This window comes from Antechinus flavipes, chromosome 3 (genome assembly GCF_016432865.1).
Source record: "Antechinus flavipes isolate AdamAnt ecotype Samford, QLD, Australia chromosome 3, AdamAnt_v2, whole genome shotgun sequence".
Lineage (NCBI taxonomy): Eukaryota > Metazoa > Chordata > Mammalia > Dasyuromorphia > Dasyuridae > Antechinus > Antechinus flavipes.
The window spans coordinates 139,044,621-139,069,233 of NC_067400.1; the positions used below are offsets into that span (position 1 = coordinate 139,044,621).

Consider the following 24,613-nt stretch of genomic DNA (forward strand, 5'->3'; position numbering starts at 1 on the left):
AAGGTATTTTAGTTTTGTTAGTTAAGTCTATTGTTGTTTGCCCTGTTAGAAATTAAAGGGTTTTATTATTATAAAAATTATTTCAATATATGGACCTTATTAAAAAGATTTTTATGTTCCCAAGGAGATCTCAAACTGATAACATTTATTAAAGCCTTGCAAAACACTATAAAAACAATGTATATAAATAATTAATTTTTTTAAAATATAATGGTGCAGTTAAATGTTCACTATGCTTAGATTCAGAGTTTTTGAAATCAAATCCTAGGTTAGCTATTGGATGAATGTAACTTTGGAAAATATAACTTGCTCTTTTTGGAGTTCATTTTTCTCAGTTATAAAAGAGAAAATTGAATTTTGCAGTTTTCATCTAGTTTTAGAACCATACAAACTTCAACGTTAACTTTTATAATGTGCCATGTCAGTATGACCCCTAATATGTAAATTCAAAGGGTTTCACTTGATTTTACTTCTCCAATAGAATATGGTTCTGTTGCTTCACTCATTACTGCAAACAATTAACAACATACTTTTAAATTCATGAAAGCCTCGCTATTTTTAGAATTGTCTTAGCAGAAGATTTTTCTTGACATATTAAAATTATCATTCACATGTAAATTAAAGAAAAAATTGCTCTTGCATTCTTTTTTTTTTTTTTGTTTTTTTTTTTTGGTCTTGAGGTATAATTTGAAATGGCAGCTATATATTATTATACCAGTATTGATATAGTATGTTAGACAGGAGGAGCAGAAGTATTTAAAACATCAAATGAACCTGTTATTTTAGTGTATTTACTGAATTATATATTCTTATCAATGGTATATATTGTAATCCTTCCATGATCTATCATTTTTTGTAACTTTTTTCCAGGTTTTTCCACAATCCTACATAGAATACTTACTGAGTATATTGGGTTCATGTATCTTAACCCCTCTTCTTTTTTTCAGTATGTGGATATCAATGAAATCCATAAATCCACTGATTATCCCTGGTGATGACATTATCAGTTCACCCTTTTTCTGAAATTTGGTTCTTTAATGAGATCTTTTACAATCCTCATTCCCAGTTCTTCATTGGATAAATGGTGCATTAAGCTTATAAAAATTAAACAACTCTCTTTTGTTCTTTTTTTGAGTGGTTAATTTGATTCTTTATAGAATGTAATAATGCATGATTCCAGATGATATGCTTGAAAAAAAAACATGAAAAAATAGTATTTTGTTTTATATTTTAAGTGTGCAGATTTTTATTCTGAAATTAGACAAATATAAATAAATATTTGCTTGCACAAAGGAAAAAAAAAGGAGTATTATAATATGAATTAATAGATACATAGTCATGTATTAAATTTAGCTCTGTTTTCCTACAGGAATTTATTTTGGCTGTTCATTTATACTTTAAAAATAATTGATAACTTTACTTTATTTTCTCTTATTATAGTATTATGATCACAATCCTAATAAATCTCTAATCTCCCCCTAATCTCCCCTCCACCAGAAAATGTCTTCCTTTTTACAAAGTAAAATTAAGGAGCTAAGATTATAAAATTCCACTTCTAGTATGAGAAATGTATATATATTTTTCTTTCAAAAAGTAAAAGTATTACTTGTTTATCATAGTGACAAGGGGTAAAGACAATACCTCAGGTGTAGCAATAATTAAACATCCATTAACATTCCCTTGGTTAATTAAACAAAACACAGAGTCAGAATAATAGCTATGTAGATAGAAAGTCAATTTTTCCCAACTATGATTGATTCTGCACCTTTCTATTTCTCTGTCTCTTCTTCTTTCTCACAAATACAGAAGTACATGAAACATTGTGTTTTCTTTATATGTATATGTTTTACACATATACAGAGATAAATAATATATACATATTGCCCATGCATATAAATAAATACTTATGTGGCATCATAGATTCTATTCTAACATTGTATTCTTTTTTAACATCTATTGTAAAGGGATGAAACTCTGAAAAGGTGTCTTGAATCAGACAGCAGAGCACTTAAGGCTAATTATCTATTTGATGTGTGATAATCACTCTATAAGCATATACTTAGATGACATGGTAATATGATGGCTCTCCTCATGATTGGTGCTTGCTGAATGTTTGGTGCTGAGGTATTGTAGGCAAAGATTGGAGGGCTGAGGAAGAGAGGTCAGGGTTACTTGACCACAGGATGAGAAGGATAGAGGATGGAGATTCTGGACTCCAGAATATAGGATACATCTTTGGCAAGCTGAGTAGCTTGCCTGCCTCCTTCACTTCCCCCTCTAAAGACCAAAGACTTTGATTGATCCTGACTCTGACTCCCCTCCAGGGAGCTAGCCTGGACATTATATCTATATTCATATTCTATTCTATTTTAACTTCATAGATTTAAAGTTTAGATTTACATAGATTTTGTTATGTAGTTTGCTTCATATATACTGTTTTACTTGTACCACTATACACATATGTAGTAATTGAAATAAGAATAAATGGCAGACTAATAGATTTGGGAAAGAAAAGAGTGCTTATACAAACACACACACACATATGTGTATGTATATAAATATACACATACACATATGTATATGCATCTATACACACATTTATTAATAAATATATACATATACATAGACACATATATGTTAAATCTAATGATTAATGCAAAAAGATTTCTAACAATTGTACATCTCAAGCAAAACATATGTTCTATCTGAAAACTGGTTCATATTGTTGAATAAATTACTGTTCTATTTTTCCTTGATTGTTTACAGTTGCTTAGGGAGTAGGCAATCTCCTTTTTTGAATTTCAGGAATTTCACCTTTTTGCTTTTCTCCTCCCAACTTGCAAAATCCTTAATTTTTCTTCCAATTAGAAATTGGATAATATATTTTTTCCTTTTAATAAATTGGTTTTATTTAGTTACTTGTTAGTATATAAAACTCTAGATCTTCCTGTATTCGAGGTTTAGTCTTATCCTGAGAAGGGCTCTAATATCACTTTGTTAGGCAATTGACACACTAAAAAAATAAATTAATATGCTCAATAGAAAGAACCATGGTTTCCTCAATTATTTTCTCTTCCATCCACAGAGAAAGAAATTTGGAGTTCTCATCCAATTCTTGACTTTATTCTGTCCTCTTTGTTCTGATTTCCTTCATCCTCTAATTTATTTATAAATTCAAATGTTTACACTTTTCTACATATATTAATATCATTCCCTCTTTAATCCATTCCCTATGTGAGTAGGACTCCAAAACTTTCAGCCCTTCTCCCCCAAACAATTTCTTTCTCCCCATTCTGGCTCTCTCACCTCACTCATTTTTATACATTTTCCTACATGGTTTTATTTTTCAGTCACATCATTTTCACCTCTATGTCACTGAAGTACTCAATTTATTTTAAACTACTCAATTACTGATGATCTTTAGAAAAAAAGATTTACATTTCTATGTATAAAATATGTATGGAGTCTCTTGAAATTAGTCTTTGATGTTTACTTTATATTTCTATTGAATCTCATATATTAAGTTTTCTATTAAGGTCAAGTCTTTTTACAACATATCCTGAAAGTCTGGCAATTCTTGAATATCCTTTTTTTTTTTTTAATTCAGAAATATACTTAAAGTTAAGTATGATATTTTTGGGTCATAACACTAGTTCTTTTGCTCTTTGATATATACTATTCCAAGACCTGCATTTTTTGTTTGTTTGATTGTTTATTTGTTTATTTGTTTTAATGGAGCCACTGCAAGGTTTTGCATGATTCTTATTGTGGTTTTGATGTATTTGAATTATTTATTTGTTATTCTGGTTACTTGTAATGGTTTCAGCATTTAGTTGTGATGTTCCTGTAGTTTTCCTTCTAGGGTATGTTTCTGGTAATGATTGGTGTTTTTTTTTTTTTTTCTATTTTTACTTTATTCCCTTGTTCTGATATATTAGATGAATTTTATTTTTTTTCTTGTATTATTTTGTCAAAATTCTTTTTTTTTAAATTATAGCTTTCAGGTAGTCTGCATATTTTTAGATTTTCTTTTCTACATTTGTTCTCCAGATCAATGTTTTTCTCATGAGATATTTCAAATTATCTTCTTTTTTTTTATTCTTTATGTTTTGTTTTATTATCTCTTGTTTTGATATAATTGTTAGCTTATCCTCTAGCCAATTTTAGTTTTCTAGAAGATATTTTCTATTCTTAAGATTATGAATCTCCTATTTGAGTTGATTGACTTTCTTTTTATATATATATTTTTTTAGTTTTTTCTCTATCTCATTTGATTTTTAAAGTCATTTTAGTTCTCTTATAAATTTAAATTAATCTTACTCTTTGGAAAAGGAAAGGCCTTTTTTCCCCTTCAATATCCTCCCCTCAAGATGAATCCTGGTTTTTCCTATGGCTGAATTCTTTCCCCTTTGCCTGATTATTACTACGACTATTACTATTATTAACAAATTATTGCTGTAATGATATTTAGTCCCTAGGTACAGAGGCTGATGCCTCTGGCCTCAGGTCCTCTTTTAATTGTCCTCTCTAATCTGAAACCTCAAATTATGAATTCCATTCTCCTATAATTGTCCACAGCCAGCAATGCCTCCATTGCACTACTTCTATACTACTTCTAACAGAATTGCACTGATTCCTGCTTGCTCAGTGACAGTTTTAGATGGCCTGGTATTCATCTGCAGAGTTTCCTCAATCTTTCTTGCCTCGGAAACCCAATTCCCCATGTTGTCTGGGAGGTGAAAATGCCTGTGTCTGGAGCAAAGGCTACATTCCAACTCAGTTAGCCTTAGGACTTCCTGCTTCCTCTTTCAGTAGAACTATTCTGGTGATGCTTACACTTCACAGAGGTCAAAATTACAATTTGATATCCTCCTTCACATTTTCTGATTGTCCCAAGAAGACCACTATCCTATCTAAACTCTTTTTTTAATATACCATTTTCTGTTCATCCCAGACTTCTATTTTGTCTTGTTTGTGGGGGAAATTTGGAGTACTTCGAATTTTTTATTCTATTCTATCATCTTCTCCAAATCCTCTCCACTCTTTCTTTTTTCTGTTCCATGTCCCATTATTGGGATTTCTAAAGAGGATTTTGATGACATTGCTGTCTCTTGATACTCTTGCTTACAGTCTAAAAGCTTCTTAAAAGTCTGCTTTGCTGGATCATTCTATTTATCTAAATATTTTTATTCTATTTATTAAATTCTGAACTTTCAAATGTTATATTCAATAAGCATCTCAAACTTAACATGCCTCAAACCAAAATCATAATTTTTCCTAAAAGAAAATTACTTCCCTTCCAAACTTTCCCATTGTTGAGTACATCTCCATTCTTCTAGTGTCACAAGTTCACAACCAATATATTATTCTGAATTCCTTGTTCATATTCATGTGAATCCAATATATTCTCCTGTTTTATTGTTTCTATATTCATAGCATTCCTTCTATATATTCCCTTCTTTTGATTTGCACAACTGCTACATCAGAAAGACTTTTATGACTTTAAGTCTGGATAGGGACTTATTATTCCTATCACTGATCTCTTCCTACTCTACTCCATATTTCACTTGGGTCCAAAATGATCATTCTAAAGCATAGATTTGACCATGTCATTCCCTACCTCATGCAGTAAATGCCAGTGATTTCTTATTGTTTCCAGTATCAGTTATTGTATTATTGGTTTATCTTGGTCCTTTCCTATCCATTCTTCTTTCATGTTATTGTCTTCTATCCAGAAATACTATCCAATCTGATATTCAATACAGGCTACACACTAACTGTCAAATGTGTGTTTTCAGAGTTCATTCCCTTTGCATGGAATGCTTTCCCTCACGACTTTGCATCTTCCCTTCTGCAGGTTTGTTTAAGATTTTCCAAAAATTCCAACACACAGCAATGCATATTTCCTCTTTTGATGGTATCTTTCTTCTGAGAACACTTCCTTTTTACTTTATATGTCTTGTATGTTTTTCTCTATTATAAAATGTTATAAAATGATGGAGTTAGATGAATGATGGAATAAGAATCAGAAAAGACACCTATTTGTAATCCTAGGTTAAGCCTCTCAATCTTTCTCATTATCAGTTTCCTCACTTGTAAAATGAAAAGCAAAGCAAAACAAAATAAAACAAAACAAAACAACAATGGAATTTACCTTGTATCTTTGTTGAGGATAAAATGAGATTATACTCAGTCAATTAATAAATTAACATTTTTCAGGGGGTGGCTATGTGCCTGCCAATAGATTAAATATGGAAGATACCAAAAAAATTACTGTCAAGAAGTCACAATTTAATGAGGAGATAACATGAAAATAACCCAGTATAAAAATGCACATATACATTATGTGTGTGTATGTATGTATCAATATGACACAAATCATATGTTATAGATATATTATTGTTATTAATTTGTCATTTTTGAAGAAACAGATGATGTCATAGGGTGATATCTTGATTTATGGATAAATTGGGTTTAAAAGAGGAAATGTTACATCAACTAATCAGCCTCACTTCTCTTGCAGTAGCAAGACAAAAGTCAATACAATCATTTATGGTAATGATCACAGCAGTAGCAAAATGGCATTGAATTATGATGCTATGTACTTTAACAATTGAAGTTGAAAATTGATTAGGTCTTGTTCTCTAATGGGTTTTTGTTTGTTTGTTTTTGCTGAGGCAATCGGGATTAAGTGACTTGCCCAGCTCAGAAATCTAAGAAGTGTTAAGGGTCTGAGGCCAGATTTGAACTTAGGTCCTCCTGACTTCAGGAGTGGTGCTCTGTCCACTGCACCATTTAGCTGACAAATCTCTAAAGGTTTTATAATGATTATAACCATAACAGCACTACATTGGGATTAGACTACAACAACAGATCATAAACATCCTTGCTTTAACCCTGGCTGATATTTATCTCTATTTTATTGTTTTCAACCTTTGCCAAATAACTGTTTATGAAAGATTGCACAGATAAGAAGGTGGCTGCTTACAATTCACTTGCCTGGGAGGAATGAATTATTATGGGAAAAAAACAAAATCTGTCTCAATGTTGTGAGAATGCAGTTGCATATTTGCATAAGACATGTAGAAATCCATTTATTAAAAAATCGATATGTTTGAATACATATGTGTATGTGTGTGCATACATATGTGTGTGTGTATACACTTGAACTGTTTTATCATCATATGACTGATGTATATTATCTGCTTATGATTACTGACAAAAGATGAGAATTTGATTACTAACCATTAGGTGAAGTTTCTTGCATAATAATCTAAATGATGAAAAAGGAAGACAGCTTATTTTTGTCTTTATGTTTCTTAGAAAGTCTTCTTCTCTAATAGACAAAATTTCTCTTTCTATGTAGAGGGCCAGACCTTTGAAAAGGTATATTTAAACCTCACTATGGCTGATGAGATAATGATTCTCTAATTAATGATGTAATCACTCTAGTTAAGTATTATACTTAATGTGCTAAGGTGATGTAATGCTACTATAATTAGCACTTGTACAGTAATGGCTACAGTTGTGCATGCTCACTGTGGTTGCACATGCTTAGTGTGATGTTGTGACATAATTGTACTGGAGTATTTAAAGGAAGCCTCAGACACAGACAATTCTCTCTCAATCACAGCTCTCAGCCACAGACACAAGAGAAGACAACATATTCTAGATGCCATCTTTGACCAGCCACATGGCCCTCCTGACTCCTTCACTCCTCCACTAAGACTAAGTACTCAGGCTAATCCCAATGAAATTATCCAATGAAATTTGGCAAATGGATGTTACCCATTATAAATCTTTTGGCCATCTGTCTTTTATCCATGTTATAGTAGACACCTTTTCAATTTTTACTTTTGCAATATCAGCAACAAAAGAGACAGCCTAAGTGGTCATTGAATTCCTCATACAAGCTTTTGCAATCATGGGTGTGCTACAAGCAATAAAAACAGATAATGGATCTACATATACTTCTAAAGATCTTGCAAACTTTTGTGCACAATAATCAGATTTTACACACCACTGGAATATCTTTTAATCTTAAAGGAAAAGTAATAGTAGAGAGGAGAAATCAAGACACTCCTCCAAAAAGAAAAGAAAGGGGGATCCAGAGGTCACCCTAGAGAACTTCTAAATTTAGTTCTCGATACCATTAATTTTTAAAATTTTGATAAATTGGCTCTGGTTCTGGCAGACAGGTTTTATAACACGCTGGAAGGAAAGTGTCCATTGTGAGCAACTCCACTATCTTTAGATGATTGCCAGATGATTTGGAGAGATCCAGAAGGTGGTAAATGGAAGGGATCAGATAGGTTAACTGCTTGGGGGAGAGAGTTTGCTTTATTTCTATAGAAGGAGAAGGATTCAAGCTAATCCAAGGTCCTCCAGAGAGCTAGTCTGGACTTTACATTTCTTTTCTTTTCTTTTCTTTCTTTCTTTCTTTCTTTCTTTCTTTCTTTCTTTCTTTCTTTCTTTCTTTCTTTCTTTCTTTCTTTCTTTCTTTCTTTCTTTCTTTCTTTCTTTTTTTCTTTCTTTCTTTCTTTCTTTCTTTCTTTTTTTCTTTCTTTCTTTCTTTCTTTTTTTCTTTCTTTCTTCATTTCTCTCTCTCTCTCCAATTGACATCATCAGCTGTGGTGATTTTTTTTTTTTTTAAATATAATAGTTCTCTCTGTGAGAGAAGGTTTCTCGAGGAGATTTTCTGGAGGCAGCCTTAGTATCAGTTCAGATCAATAATTACCCCAAAGGCAGCCAGCTGGTAAAAATACAAATGTTTATTTCTCCTTCCAAGTCTTGTCTCTTTCCTTGGGCCCGGATAGCTAAATTCTTGGAGGGCTATCTCTCTGCTTGGTTCCAAGAGCTTCCTCCGAATGGTTTGTCCTTCAGTCCTCCAGCCAGCCAAGCGGAAAATGGAATAGATCTTTCTCTTACCTCGGAGAGAGAGCTTCTGGCTCTCAATCTCCAATATAGTCTGGTTAGCTTTTTTAGAGGCTTCTCTCTTCTTGGTTCTAAGAGCTCTTGCAGTTTTGTCCTTTGCTTCTGCCTCTGCTTTCTTCAGCCTTCAATTCAGCTCCACTCTTCATGTAATTCCACTGAAATCTGTCCAAGAGCCTCTGTCTGTTTCTTTTATATGAGAGAGAGAAATTGTGGGATACCAGAGAGAGGGATTATGGGCTTTCTCCCATAGTGCTATCTAGCCCTAAGAGCTTCAAGGGAGGTGTGAATTCACAAAGTTACCCAGTTAACTTTGTGAATCTCCCATACTTGTGAATTCCAAGGAGTAAAGGTGTGAACACAAGCATTGTATCAATTAGTTCTACTTAGTACCTTGTTTCAGGTTCTGGCTCAAAACATCTTCTTGTAAGATCAGATCAATAATCTATCAACTCTAATGAGTTAGCAGTTTATAAAGATTCCAACAATCAGCTGATTGCTTATAGTGTTGTTTTATCTACTATTACAGTAGTATTATTATATTACTCATACTACTACTGTATTATTACTCCCAATACTATTGTTAGCACTTATCCTCTTCCTCTTTCTTCTTCTTCTTCTTCTTCTTCTTCTTCTTCTTCTTCTTCTTCTTCTTCTTCTTCTTCTTCTTCTTCTTCTTCTTCTTCTTCTTCTTCTTCTTCTCCTCTTCTCTTTTTTTTCTTCTTCTCTTCTTTTTTTCTACTAAGAAAAAGAATCATAATCACCATAATAATAATATCATAATGATCCTTAGGTTTGGAAAGTGTTTAATATATACTTTCTCATTCTTATGTGAATTGTTTGCTTATATGAAGAGACTGAAAAAGAATATTTGCAAGGAAAACTAATGAAATCATCTTTTCAGAGAACAACTTTTTACAAAAAAATGTTGAAATTAGAGGCACAATATATTGAGGACCAGATGGAAAACTGAACTTCAAATGAATGTCCTAATAAATTTATATTAAGACAGATCAATGAGTTCCTGAATGTTGTCTACTAAACAGTGTGTTCTTTGTGTTGAAAAAGACATACTGACGGAATTGAAAATCATATAACTGGCAGATATTGAATTTTACATAAATGTGTGTAAATACATCAAGTATGTTCTAAGAGTTTGTATTTTCAAACATTTGAAACTAATAAGAAGTTAGCTGAGAAAGAAACCATAAAATAGAAAAAAATATTGCCAGGAAATCTGCTTTTTATTTCAATTTTAAAGATCTTGTGACTGCTTCATGGTTTGATAGACAGAAAAGAAGCAGTGTAGATCAGTAGTAAGGCAGCAGAACCAGAAGTGGGACAGTTACTAAAGAAGAAATTACATTTGGTGTAGATTATTTGTTAAGAATGAACATCATTGTTCTCTCTTTTTCCCATGTCTTGACCCCTTAATGAATCAATTCTCTATTTTTTTTCACTTTAATTCTAGGTCTTTAATCATTTTGTTGATTTATGTCCTCTGAAGCCTCACTCTTGGATCCCCATTTTTTGCCTTTCATTCCTACACATATGCTGTTGAATGAAGGTAGAGAAAATGTTACAATAGTTTTGACTGAGCCTAATGCGGATTTATGGTAAAGAAACTAACATGCCTCCTGGACAATCCATTTATACTTTCTGTTCAAATCACTGTCAGACACCCACAGCTGTGGTTTCAAATCATATCTCCACAAACTTCCCATGAAATCCTCTCACTTGACCCTCACAATTAAGAAGGGGAAAATTAGGTCATTCATTATGATTTCCATCTTTTCCCCATTTCATCATCTCATCTAATCCTCCCCTCTCTCATTAAACACAAATATAGTTGTTGGCCTTATTATTTATCAAGAACTTCCTTTTTTCCTGTACCAGTGTTCCAGTTTCATTCCTTCCCATCTAATCTCCTTTAATAGATGATTGACTTGTCTATCCCATAAGTCATTTATCTTTAATCTTTCACTGTTTAGAGACTCATACCTAACACCTACAAATATGCCTATGTCTCTCACATCCTAAAACAAACAAAAAGAAAAGAAAAGAAAAAATTTACTTAATCTTTACATTTCTGCTAACTCTCCTTTATCTTCCTTGTGCCTTTATGATTCCTTGAGAAAGACATCTAAAATCGGTATTTGAAGTATCACTTCTCTCACCCTCTTCTTCACAAGTTAGAATTTAGTTTCTTACATCTAAATACTACCAAAACTTTTTTTCTCTGAAGTTAACAATGATTTCTTAATTGCAAGATGCAATAGTTTTTTTCCTTAGTTTCCATTCTTCTTATCTTTTCTACTGCCTTTAATAGAGTTAATCACCCTTCTATTCATTAATGCTCTTCTTTTTCTAGGTTATCATTGTTTTTGTTTTATTTTCTTTTATTTTTTCACAACACCCTTTCCTGATTCTTCTCTTAATATCATTCTGCTCTTCCTTAGTCTATTTTGTTGTGAATCTTAATCCAGATCAGAACTTCTAATAATGGATATCCAACAGGAACATTTGTACCAGATTCTCTTCACTTCTTATTCTATCTTTTCATTTGGTAATCTCATCAACTACTACAGATTTAATGATCATTGTTATTGTTATAAAACTCTAATCTGCCTTTGCTGTCTTAACCCCTTGGAAAATCTTCAGCTGAGGATACTAATATGTTGTTGGTTCTTAATTATTGCTCTAATTTCCTCTTCTTTGGTAGAAAGTTCTCCCTTTTCATTTTTAAGACTAACAATTTGATTTTCTTTGTTCCCTCTTCTAATCAATTAAGTAAAGGTTTATCTATTTTGTTGTCTTTTTTTTCCCAAAAAGCCAACTCTTAGTTTTATTTATTAATTCAATAGTTTTTATTTTTAATTTTTAATTTTATTAATCTCTTCTTTTATTTTTAGAATTTCAAGTTTAGAATTTGAGAGTTTTTAATTTCATCTTTTTTTCTAGCTTTTTTAGTTGCAAGCCCAATTCATTGATCTTCTCTGTCTCTATTTTATGCAAGTAAGTATCTAGAGATATAAAATATCCCCTTATTACTGCCTTGGCTGCATCCCAAAAATATTAGTATGTTATCTTATTATTGTCATTCTCTTGGATGAAAGTGTTAATTGTATCTCTGATTTGCTGTTTCACCCATTCATTCTTTAGGGTGAGATTATTTAGTTTCCACTTATTTTTGGTGCATTTTCCCCTGGTCCATTATTGAATATAATTTATATTAAATCATGATCTGAAAAAAATGCCTTTGCTATTTCTGTCTTTTTGAATTTGATTTTGAGGTCTTTATGTTCTAATACATGGTGAATTTTTATATAGGTTCCATGAACTGCTGAAAAGAAGAAAGTGTACTTCATTCTGTCTCCATTCAATTTTCTCCAAGATCTATCATATCTAACTTTTTTAGTATTCTATTTACTTCCTTAACTTTTTTCTTATTTATTTTGTGAATTGATTTATCAAGTTCTGATAGACCAAGGTTGAGATATCTCTCTGTTATACTTTTGGTGTCTATTTCTTCTTGCAATTCTCTTAAGTTCTCCTTTAGGAATTTATATGCTATACCATTTGGTGCATATATGTTTAATATTGATATTGCTTCATTATGTATGTTACTTTAGGGAAATATAGGTCACTCTTTTATCTCTTTTAATTAGATCAATTTTTGCTTTTTTTTTTTTCAATCTGAGATCAGACTGGCTATTTTTCATTTCACTTGAAGCACAATAGATTCTGCTCAAAGTTTTACCTTTACTCTGTATGTATTACTCTGCATTAAATGTGTTTCCTGTAAGCAACATACTGTAGGATTCTGGCTTTTAATCTTTTCAGCTATCTACTTTCACTTTATGGGAAAGTTCACCCCATTCACATTTTCAGTTAAACCTATTAATTCTTTATCTTGTGTCATCTTGTTTACCCCAAATTATGCTTTTCTCTTTCCTTTCTTCCTTTCCCTCCCCCTGTAGGGCCCCTCCCCATTTCTTATATCGTTCCCCTACTATTTCAATTTTCCCTTCTGTTGGCCTATACCTTCCCTTTTCCCCTTCTCCCATTTTCCTATAAGGTGAGAGAAGTTTCTCTCTGAAATTAGATATGTTTAATATTCTCTATTTGAGCCAAATCTGATGAAAGTAAGATTTACACAATGTCCATTCCCCTTTCTTTTCCCTCTCAATTATAATAAACTTTCTTTACTTCTTAATAAGATTTAATTTTCCTCATTTTACCTCCACTTTCCCATTTTTCCAATACAATCCCCTTTCTACCTTTCTTATTTTATACTATAACAGTAAAATCAAATTATACATGAAGTCTTTATCTATACCCATAAGATAAATAAAGTTCTCAACAGTTTTTTTTTAAATTTTAACATTTTTATGCTTGTCTTTTATGTAAGTCAAAATTTTTGTTTAGCTCTGATCTTTCCATCAGAAATAAATGGAATTTACCTATTTCATTGAATATCTTTCTTCTTCCCTGAAAAAAAAAATGCTTAGTTTAGCAGGGTAGTTTATTTTATTACTTCATTTCAAGGTTCTTTGCCTTTTGGAATATCAGATTCCAGGCACTTTGGTCTTTTAAGGTGGAAGCTGCAAGGTCCTGAGTACTCCTTATTGTGGCTCCTCAGTTTGTTTTGTTTTTTTTTCCTGGCTGCTTATAATATTTTTTTCCTTGGTAAAATAGTTTTGGAATTTAGCCACAATATTCCTTGGAGTTTTAATTTTGGGGTCTCTTTCAGGAGGTGTTACCTGAATTCTTTCAATGGTTATTTTACCTCCCGCTTCTATGACATCAAGGTATTTCTCTTTAATGATTTCTTGAAAAGAATTGTCAAGGTTCTTTTTTTCATAATGATTTTCAGGAAGTCCAATAATCCTTAGATCCTCTTAAATCTATTTTCCAGGTCAGTTGTTTTCCCAATTAGGTATATTTTACATTTTTTTTTCTCTTTTTTCTTTTTTTTTTTAAATTTTGCTTGATTGATTCTTGATGTCTCATTGAGTTATTCATTTCCATTTGTTCAGTTCTGATTTTTAGTCAATTATTTTCTTCATTTCCTTTAAATTTTGGGGGGGGGGTATTTGTCCAATAGAATTTTTAAATAAGTTGCTTTGTTCTGTTTTTTTTTTTTAGTTTCAAAATCCTGGTTTTTTAATGGGTTTTCATTTTTGATTTCACAAATTCTTTTTTTCAGGAACTTTTTTTCTTTTCCCCTTTTATCAAATCTATTTTTTTAGGCATTATATGCTTTTCCAGTTTCACTAAGTCTATTTTGTAATAAATTTTCTTCAGATAATTTCTTTGTTTCCTTATCCAAATCGTCTTGCAAAGTTCTTACTTCCTTTCCCTATTTTTATTCTAGATCTCTTTTAAGATCTTTGAAAATTTCTTCTATGAGAGCCTTGTGTGATGGGAGCCAATTTATATATATCACTTTGGTCTTCACCTAGAGATGGTCTGCTTTTAGTCTCCTCAGGATTTGAAATCTGTTCTTCCCTTCTATCATAAAAACTCTCTATGGTCAGAGTTCCTTTTATTTTTTTACTCACTTTTTTAAAAAGTTGAGATCTGTTCTTAGGGCGAGGATGATTTTCCAAGCTTTCTCTATTAACAGCAGGGGCTACACTGAGTCAGTGCTGACTCACCTGCAGTGCTGGATGGGTGTGGGCAAGTCTCATGAAATTCTAGCATTTGGGGGTTCGCTATTTACCTTTTGCATATGTGTTGGATGTTTTATAACTTCTTTGCTGATCTACTGGCTGGCAACCAGAGCAACCAGTGGCCAAGACTGCTATACATTCCTCCCTATAAAGTCTCTGGCACACACTGCATCCAGACTCTAAACTGCCTGCACTCTCTGGCATCTGTGCTCAGCCTGCTTAAATGGGACTTGCTTCCCTCTGTACCCAAATGAAACAGATCTTTTCTGGCAATCTTCAAAATTATCTTCTGCTACAATATCTGTCGGTTCTGTCAGTCCAGAACTAATTCAGAGGCTGGATTTGGTCATTTGTCTGTGGGTCATGGGATAAGGTTAGGAAGAAACATGTGTTCTCTCTGATCTTTTTGCTCTGCCCCCAGACAAATGTATTTTCTACTGATTATCAAGATATACTACCCATGGAAGGCAACATAATATCTTACAAAAAAGCCATGAATGTTAAACCTTTTGCTCTACTTATAACCTTTATCTACTTGGAAAAAGTCTTTAATGCTGCTGGGTGTTAGTTTCATTATGTGCAAAGTGAGTCATTTGAAGTCTATGATTTCTAATTTCTTTTGTACATCTAAACACTGATCATGAACTTGAGAGGAATAAATTGTATAATGATTATAATGTTTCATGCCTTTTTCTTTTACATAAATCATCTTCAAATTATTACCACAGTTTGTCTAGTGGAAAATGAATATCCTTAGCAACATTAAATAAAATCAATTTTAGAGTAGAAGATGAGAAAATAATTTCCTGAGACTAAGTCAGGAATAGGACTGGTGTCAGATCCATGCAGAACTGAAAGAGCAAGTAAGTGGAAAGCTATCGGAAATATCAAGTCAGAAATAGTATAGAGGTCAATTCAGGAGATCACTCACAATCAATGAAATGTTATTATTGGGCCTAGACTGTGATACTTCCTTAAAAAAATTTTCCAAGTGAATGTAGTATGTTAAGTCTGGGATTTGAATGTAGGTGACTAGGAATAGTATAAAGGAACACTCATAAATCTGCAATTATAAGACAGACTCCTGCAGCAAATTAACAATCAGTTTTAGCAGAACTATTTGATAGGTGTTTCTTTACTCTTCCATATTTTCCCAACTTTAAAATAACATATTGGGAGAGAAAAATGATAGGTGAAAAAATTTCCTCCCCAAAAACTATGGTAGTTTTCTTCACATTGTTAAGACAATTGATGTGGGGTTCTTTAAATGAAAAATGGTGAGATCTCCTCTTTGGCATAAGACCTCCACAAAAGGTCTCAAGATTATTATTTGAGGTTGATTGCAGAACCAATAAGCATTTCATCATAAAATCTTTTTTAAATTATTTATTTTTAATTTACATTTTTTTATGAATCATGTTGGGGGAGAAAAAATCAAAATAAAAGGAAAAATCATGGAAAAGGAAAAAAAAAACAACAACAAAAAAAGAAATGAACATAGCATTTGTTGATTTACATTCCATCTCCAGAGTACTTTTTCTAGGTGCATATGGAATTTTCTATCAAAAGTCTATTGGAATTGCTTTGGATCACTGAACTATAGAAAAGAACTAAGTCTTTCATAGTTGATTATAGCATATTCTTGCTGTTACTGTGTACAGTGCATTCCTTCTGCTTATTTGCTCAGCATCAGTTCATGTAAATCTTTCCAGGCCTTTCTAACATCAGCTTGTTTTTTTTTTTTTTTAATAGAACAATGTTTTTAAATTATTTTCATATACCACAATTCAGATCATATGCAGTCAAGTCCCAATTGATGGGCATATAATTATTTTCCAATTCTTTTTTGGTTCTACCAAAAAAAATGCTTGATGGTGTGTGTGTTTTCCCTCCATTATGTTTTCCTTGGGATACAGACACAGTAGAAGCACTGCCAGATCAAAGGTTATGCACAATTTTATTGTCCTTTGGACATAATTCTAGATTGCTGTCCAGATTTGTTAGATCATTTAAAAATGGAAACAATGCATTAGTGTCCCCGTTTTCCTACATCTCCTCCAATATTTATCATTACCTTTTTCTGCCACTCTAGCCAATTTGAGAGATGTGAGGTGGTAACTCAGAATTGTTTTAATTTGCATTCCTCTAGTCAATAAAGATTTAGAACATTTTTAATATAAGTATAGATGGTTTTAATTTCATTATCTAAAAATTATCTATTCATATCATTTGAGTAGTCATCAATTGGGGAATGACTTGTATTCTCTTAAATTTGATACAGTTTTTTATATATTTTGGAAATGGAACTTTTATCAAAATGACTGGCTGTAAAGATTTTTTTAAATAACTTTTTAGTGACAGAACTCATGCCAGGGTAATTTTTTACATTACCCTTGCACTCACTTCTGTTCCAATTTTTCCCCTCCATTCCTCCAACCCCCTCCCCCTGCTCAAGATGACAAATGGACTTTTATATGTTAAATAGGTTACAGTATATCTTAGAATATATGTGTGCAGAACTGAACAGTTCTCTTGTTACCAAGGGAGAATTGGATTCAAAGGTATAAATAACCCGGGAAGAAAAACAAAAATGTAAGCAGTTTACATTCATTTTCCCATGTTCTTTCTTTGGATGTAGCTGCTTCTGTCCATTTTTGATCAATTGAAACTGAGTTAGATCTCTTTGTCAAAGAAATCCACTTCCATCAGAATACATCCTCATACAGTATCATTGTTGAGGTATATAATGATCTCCTGGTTATGCTCATTTCACTTAGCATCAGTTCATGTAAGTCTCACCAACCTCTCTGTATTCATCCTGCTGGTCATTTCTTATAGAACAATAATATTCCACAACATTCATATATCACAATATATTCAGCCATTCTCCATTTGATGGGCATACATTCATTTTCCAGCTTCTAGCCACTACAAAAAGGGCTGGCACAAATATTTTGGCACATAGAGGTCCCTTTGCCTTATTTAGTATCTCTTTGTGGTATAAGCCCAGTAAAAACACTGCTGGATCAAAGGGGATGCACAGTTTGATAACTTTTTGAGCATAGTTCCAAATTGCTCTCCAGAATAGCTGGATGTGTTCACAATTCCACCAACAATGTATCAGTGTCCTTGTTTTCCCACATCCCCTCCAACATTGCGCATTATCTTTCCCTGTCATTCTAGCCAGTCTGACAGGTATGTAGTGGTATCTCAGAGTTGTCTTAATTTGCAATTCTCTGATTAACAAAGACTTGGAGCATCTTTTCATATGGCTAGAAATAGTTTCAATTTCTTTGTCTGAGAATTGTCTGTTCATATCCTTTGACCATTTATCTATTGGCTTGATTTCTTATAAATTAGAGTCAATTCTCTATATATTTTGGAAATGAGGCCTTTAGCAGAACCTTTGACTGTAAAAATGTTTTCCTAGTTTATTGTTTCCCTTCTAATATTGTCTGCATTAGTTTTGTTTGTTCTATTTTGTAGTCAATAGTGATCTCTAGTTCTTCTTTGGTCATAAATTCATTCCTCTTCCACAGGTCTGAGAGGTAAACTACCCTATGTTCTTCCAATTTATTTATAATCTCATTCTTTATGCCAAGGTCATGAACTCATTTTGACCTTATCTTGGTGGACGGTGTTATGTGTGGGTCAATGTCTAGTTTCTACCATACTAATTTCCAATTTTCCCAGCAATTTTTGTCAAATAATGCATTCTTATTCCAAAAACTGGGGTCTTTGGGTTTGTCAAACACTAGATTATTAAAGTTATTGGCTCTTTTGTCCTTTGAACCTAACCTATTCCATTGATCAACTAGTCTATTTCTTAGCCAGTACCAGATGGTTTTAGTAACTGCTACTTTATAATATAATTTTAGATCTGGTACAGCTAGGCCACCTTCATTTGATTTATTTTTCACTAATTCCCTTGAAATCCTTGAGCTTTTGTTTTTCCATATGAACTTTGTTGTTATATTTTCTAGGTCATCAAAATAGTTTTTTTGGGAATCTGATTGGTATAGTGCTAAATAAATAGATTAGTTAAGGTAGTATTGTCATCTTTATTATATTTGCTCACCCAATCCAAGAGCATTTAACATTTTTCCAGTTGGTTAGATCAGACTTAATTTGTGTGGAAAGTGTTTTGTAGTTTTGCTCATAAAGTTTCTGATTTTCCCTTGGCAGATAGATTCCTAAATATTTTATACAATCAGTAGTTACTTTAAATGGAATTTCTCTTTGTAACTCTAACTGTTGGGTTTTGTTAGTGATATATAAGAATGATGATGACTTATGTGGGTTTATTTTGTATCCTGCAACTTTGCTGAAGGTGTGGATTGTTTCTAATAACTTTTTTAGTAGAATCTCTGGGGTTCTCTAAGGATACCATCATATCATCAGCGAAGAGTGATAATTTGGTTTCCGCATTGCCTATTCTTATTCCTTTAATCTCTTTCTCAACTCTTATTGCCAAAGCTAGCATTTCTAGTACAATAATGAATAGTAACAGTGATAGTGGACAACCTTGTTTCACTCCTGTTCTTATTGGGAAAGGTTGCAGTTTTCCCCCATTACATATGATGCTTACTGATGGTTTTAAATAGATGCTACTGATTATTTTAAAGAAAAGTCCATTTATTCCAGTACTTTCAAGTGTTTTCAATAGGAATGAATGTTGGATTTTATCAAATGCCTTTTCTGCATCTATTGAGATGATCATGTGTTTTTTGTTAATTTGGTTATTAATATGGCCAATTATATTCATAGTTTTCCTAATATTGAACCATCCCTGCATTCCTGGTATAAATACTTCTTGATCATGGTGTATTATGCTGGGGATGATTTTCTGTAGTCTTTTTGCTAATATCGTATTTAAGATTTTAGCATCAATATTCATTAGGGAGATTGGTCTATAATTTTTCCCCTGTTTTCAACCTACCTGGTTTAGGTATCAGTACCATGTCTGTGTCATAAAAGGAGTTTGGTAGGACTCCTTCATTCCCTATTTTTTCAAATAGTTTATAAAGCATTGGGGCTAATTGTTCTTTGAATGTTTGGTAGAATTCACATGTCAATCCATCTAGTCCCAGGGATTTTTTTTTAGGGAGTTGATTAATAGCTTGTTCTATTTCTTTTTCTGAAATGGGATTATTTAAGCAATTTACTTCCTCCTCTGATAATCTGGGAAGCCTATATTTTTGGAGGTAGTCATCCATTTCACTTAGGTTATCAGATTTATTGGCATAAAGTTGGGCAAAGAAACTCCTTATTATTTCTCTAATTTCCTCTTCATTGGTGGAAAGTTCTCCCTTTTCATTTTTAAGACTACTAATTTGATTTTCCTCTCTCCTTTTTCTAATCAGATTTACCAAATGTTTACCAATTTTATTGGCTTTTTTTCATAAAACCAACTCTTAGTTTATTTATTCAATATATTTTTTAGTTTCTATATTATTAATTTCTATTTTATTTTTAGAATTTCAAGTTTAGTTATTGATTGGAGGTTTTTAATTTGGTCTTTTTCTAACTTAAGTTGCAAGCCCAATCCCGTGATCTTCTCTTTATTTTATTCAAGTAAGCCTCTAATGATATAAAATTTCCCCTTATTACCACTTTGGCTGCATCCCACAAGTTTTGGTATGATGTCTCACCATTGTTATTATTCTTGAGTGAAATTATTAATTGTGTCTATACTTTGCTCTTTCACCCAATCATTCTTTAAGATGAGATTATTTAGTTTCAATTACTTTTTGGTCTATTTACACCTAACTTTTTGTTGAATGTAGTTTTTATTGCATTGTGATCTGAAAAGAAAGCATTTACTATTTCTGCCTTTCTGCATTTAATTTTGAGGTCTTTATGTCCTAATATATGGTCAGTTTTTGTGTAGATTACATGAACTGCTGAAAAAAAAACTATACTCAGCCCCACACTGTGCCGGTTAGAAAAGCATTCAGTTTTCTCCAGAGATCTGCCGCTGTGGGGGCTTCCTCTTCCCTGTTCTTTTGCGTCTCCTCTCCTCCAGTGTCTTCCCATTTGACTGAAGGGGCGCAATGTCCGCAGAAATCCCCGAGGCGGCCTTGGCTGAGGAGCAAAAGGAAATGGAAGATAAAGTAACTAGTCCAGAGAAAGCAGAAGAAGCAAAATTAAAAGCAAAGTATCCTCATGTGGGCAAAAGCCTGGAGGTTCAGATTTCTTGAGGAAGCGACTACAGAAAGGACAAAAGTATTTTGACTCTGGGGATTACAACATGGCTAAAGCAAAGATGAAGAAGAAGCAGCTTCCTACTGCAGCAGCTCCTGACAAAACAGAGGTCACTGGTGACCACATTCCTACTCCCCAGGATCTTCCACAGCGGAAACCATCTCTTGTTGCTAGCAAGCTGGCTGGCTGATTAAAAGAGCTGAACTGCATGAATCTCCTCATTCCTGTTATTTCTCTCAAACATGTTACTTCTCAGCTTTTTTTTTTTTCTTTCATACACTAAGTCATTGAGACTGACAGCTTTGCAGGTAGCGGTAGTGTGTGCTGCTATTGTTAAGGAAGTAAACTTATGAATAAACTGTAGTACTTTGGACTAGTTAAACAATGCACTGATGAAAAGGACACATGTTAGAGCAATGTAAAGTAATCTACTTGAAAATAAATGTATATATTGTCTATTCCTTAGTGTAGGACTGGTTCCAGCAAGTAATGAGCAAGTTTTACAGTTTCACTGTTTTGGCTTTCCTTATTCCTCTTAATTACAGTTTTATATGTTTATGTTATTTAATATAATCTATTGTGTTGGGTTTTTTTTCTGTATTTTTCTGTTTGCTTTTGTAAAACAGAATATTAGTATTTACCTCTTTAATTTCTTTCTTATTTGTTTTGTGATTTGATTTATCTAAATCTGAGAGTGCAAGATTAAGATCTCCCACAATTATTGTTTTGCTGTCTATTTCTTCTTGCAACTCTCTTAACTTCTCCTTTAGGAACTTAGATGCTATTCCATTTGGTGCATATATGTTTAATATTGATATTTCTCATTTTCTATAATACCCTTTAGCAAGAGATAGTTTCCTTCCTTATCTCTTTTGATTAGATCAATTTTTGTTTTTGCTTGATCTGAGATAAGGATGGCTACCCCTGCTTTTTTGACTTCACCTGAAGCATAATAGATTTTGCTCCAGCCTTTTACCTTTACTCTGTATGTATCTCCCTGTTTTAAATATGTTTCCTGTAAACAATATATTGTAGGGTTCTGACTTTTGATCCAGTCTGCTATCTGCCTCCACTTTATGGGAGAGTTCATCACATTCACATTTACAGTTAAAATTACTAATTCTGTATTTCCTGCCATCCTAATATTCCCAGATTATGGTTTTCTTTTTCTTGCCCTCCTTCCCCCCTTCCCTACTATTAACCTTATTTGTCCTACTTGTGTCACGCAGCTCTCCCTCTTCAGTATCCTTCCCTCCTCCCTTTGAATCCCTTCCCCTTTCTTATACCCTTCCCTTATTACTGTTTTTCCTTTTCCCTTTTCTTCTCCCACTTCTTAATGAGGTGAGAGAAAATTCTCTGTAAAACAAATATGTCAATTATTTCCCCTTTGAGCCAGCTCTGATGAGAGTAGGATTCACACAATGTCCCTCCCTCTCTCGAAATTCCCTCAGATATGATAGGTTTCCTTTGCCTCATCATTGCATGTAGTTTCTCTCTTTTTATCTCCCCTTTTCCTTTTTCTGACACTATCTCCTTTCCATTTCTATTTTCGTTTTTTATGTTATATCAGTAAAATCAATTTATACATGTGGATTTTATGTATATCGACAACAGAAATGCAGTTCTCAAGAGTTTCTTTTACCTTTTTCTACTTCTCTTGAGTCCTATTGTTGGAGATCAAAATTTTTGTTTAAGTCTGGTTTTTTCCTTAGAAACAAATGGAATTCCTCTGTTTCATTAAATGTCCATCTTCTTCTATGGGAAAAAATGCTCAGCTTCGCTGGGTAATTTATTCTTGGCTTCATTGCAAGTTATTTTGCCTTTTGGAATATCAGATTCTGGCCCTTCGATCCTTTAATGTTTAGGCAGCCAGATCTTGTGTGACCCTTATTGTGGCACCTCAGTATTTGAACTGGCTTGTAAATTTTTTTCTTTAGTCTGAAAATTCTGAAGTTTGGCCACAATATTCCTTGGAGTCTTTATTTTAGGGTCTTTTTCAGAAGGTGCTCTATGAATTCTTTCAATGCCTATTTTACCTTCCAGTTCTATTACTTCTGGGCAAGTCTCTTTGATGATTTCCTGTAAAATAGTATCTAGGATCTTTTTTTCATTATAATTTTCTGGTAGTCCAATGATCCTCAGGTTATGTCTCCTAGATCTATTTTCCATGTCTGTTGTTTTTCAAAGTAAATATTTGACATTTTTTCCCAATCTTTCATTTTTTTTTTTTTTTTGGTTTTGCTTGACTGATTCTTGATATCTCAATGAATCAGTCAATTCTATTTGTTCAGTTCTGATTTTTAGTGAGTTATTTTCTTCATTAGCTTTTTTTTTTTTTTTTTTTTTTCTTTACTTCTTTTTGTATATGTCCAATTGAGTTGTTTTGCTCTATGGAATTTTTTTTCATTTTTTTTTAATGAGTTATTTTCTTTTTCCAATCCACAAATTCTGTTTCCCTGCACTTCTTGGAACTTTTAAACTTTTCCAATTCACATTTCAGGAAGTTGTTTTCTTTTTCCACTTTATCAATTTTTTCTTTTACTGAGCCTTTTCTATACTCTCTTGCATAGCTTCTCTTTCCTTTCCCCATTTTTCTTCTAGTTATCTTTTAAGATTTTTAATAGTCTCTTCTAGGAGAGCCTTTTGTATTAGGGACCAGCAATTGTCTGGAGACTGTCTGCTGTTAGTCTCTTCAAGGTTGAAAAGCTGTTCTCTTTCTGTATAGAAATTATCAATCGTCCTTTTGGTTTTTTTTACTCATTTTGTTGAAGCCTGTAGGGTTTGCCTTCAGGACCAGGAAATTACCAGCTTCGTCTGCAGAGCAGTAATAGGTGTAAGGATGGGTAGCTGTCCTGTTAGCCGGCTACAAAATGCAGTGAGATACTGGAGTGCTCTGGGAAAGAGTTCCCCACTGGGAAGTAATTCAGGCCTGCAGGGCCAAGCTGGGAAAGTGCCCTGCAAAGAACCCCCACTGTATGAGATAATGACTGCCCTGGGGCTAGACCTGAGCAGTGAAACTTTCACTATCCCAAGCCAAATCCTGCCCTGAGGCTGTGAACATTACCAGTTGAGCAGTGAATGGCCCTGCAGGGTGTAGATGTGTCTCTGCCGCAGGAAGCACAGTCCTCTGGGGAAGTTCTATTGGCCCAGGCTGAGACCCCCCACTGTGCTGGTTAGATGCCACCCAGGTTGTGCCCCCTTGTTGTGCAGATTTATAGCTGACCTGGCAAAAGCCCCCAACTGCAGGATGTGGGTGCAGGGCTGTGTTACCGTCTGCCTGAGTCATTCCAGGTTTGAGTGGTTGCAGCCAGATCTTGTTAGGTTCTGGCATTTTTTAGAGTACCCTCTGTTTTAGGCTTTAATTTCTCTACCAGTTTACTGCTTTGTAATTAAAGCAGTTAGCCTATAGCAGAATCATCTCTATAACTTCTCTAGCCACAGAAATCACCCCTGTCCCTGGTCTGCTCAGGATGCTAGTCTCTCGCTTCCTGTTCTAGTCTGCTCCTAGCCTCTCAGGACAAACCTTTCCTGGCGATCTTCCAGACTGACTTTGGCTGGTAAATTGTACTGCTTCTAATCTTCATGAATTTAAGCAGTAAAGAGCTATTTTAAAGGCTGAATTAAATAGTTGGTTATGAGGAGAATGAGAGGTGCTTAGAAAGTTGCGTGTGCCTTCTCCACCATCTTGGCTCTGCCCTTCACTGTAAAGATTTTTAGCAGCTTTGTATTTTTCTTTTAATATTGTTTGTGGTGGTTTTGTTTGTGAAAAACCTTTTGTAATTTAATGTAATCAAAGCAGTACA

At 33.2% G+C, this 24,613-nt stretch overlaps 1 pseudogene; it reads left to right on the plus strand.

Moving 5' to 3' along the window:
- Positions 1–20,659: 20,659 nt before the first annotated feature.
- LOC127553355 (cAMP-regulated phosphoprotein 19-like) lies at positions 20,660–21,023 on the plus strand (annotated as a pseudogene).
- The last annotated feature ends 3,590 nt before the right edge of the window (positions 21,024–24,613 follow it).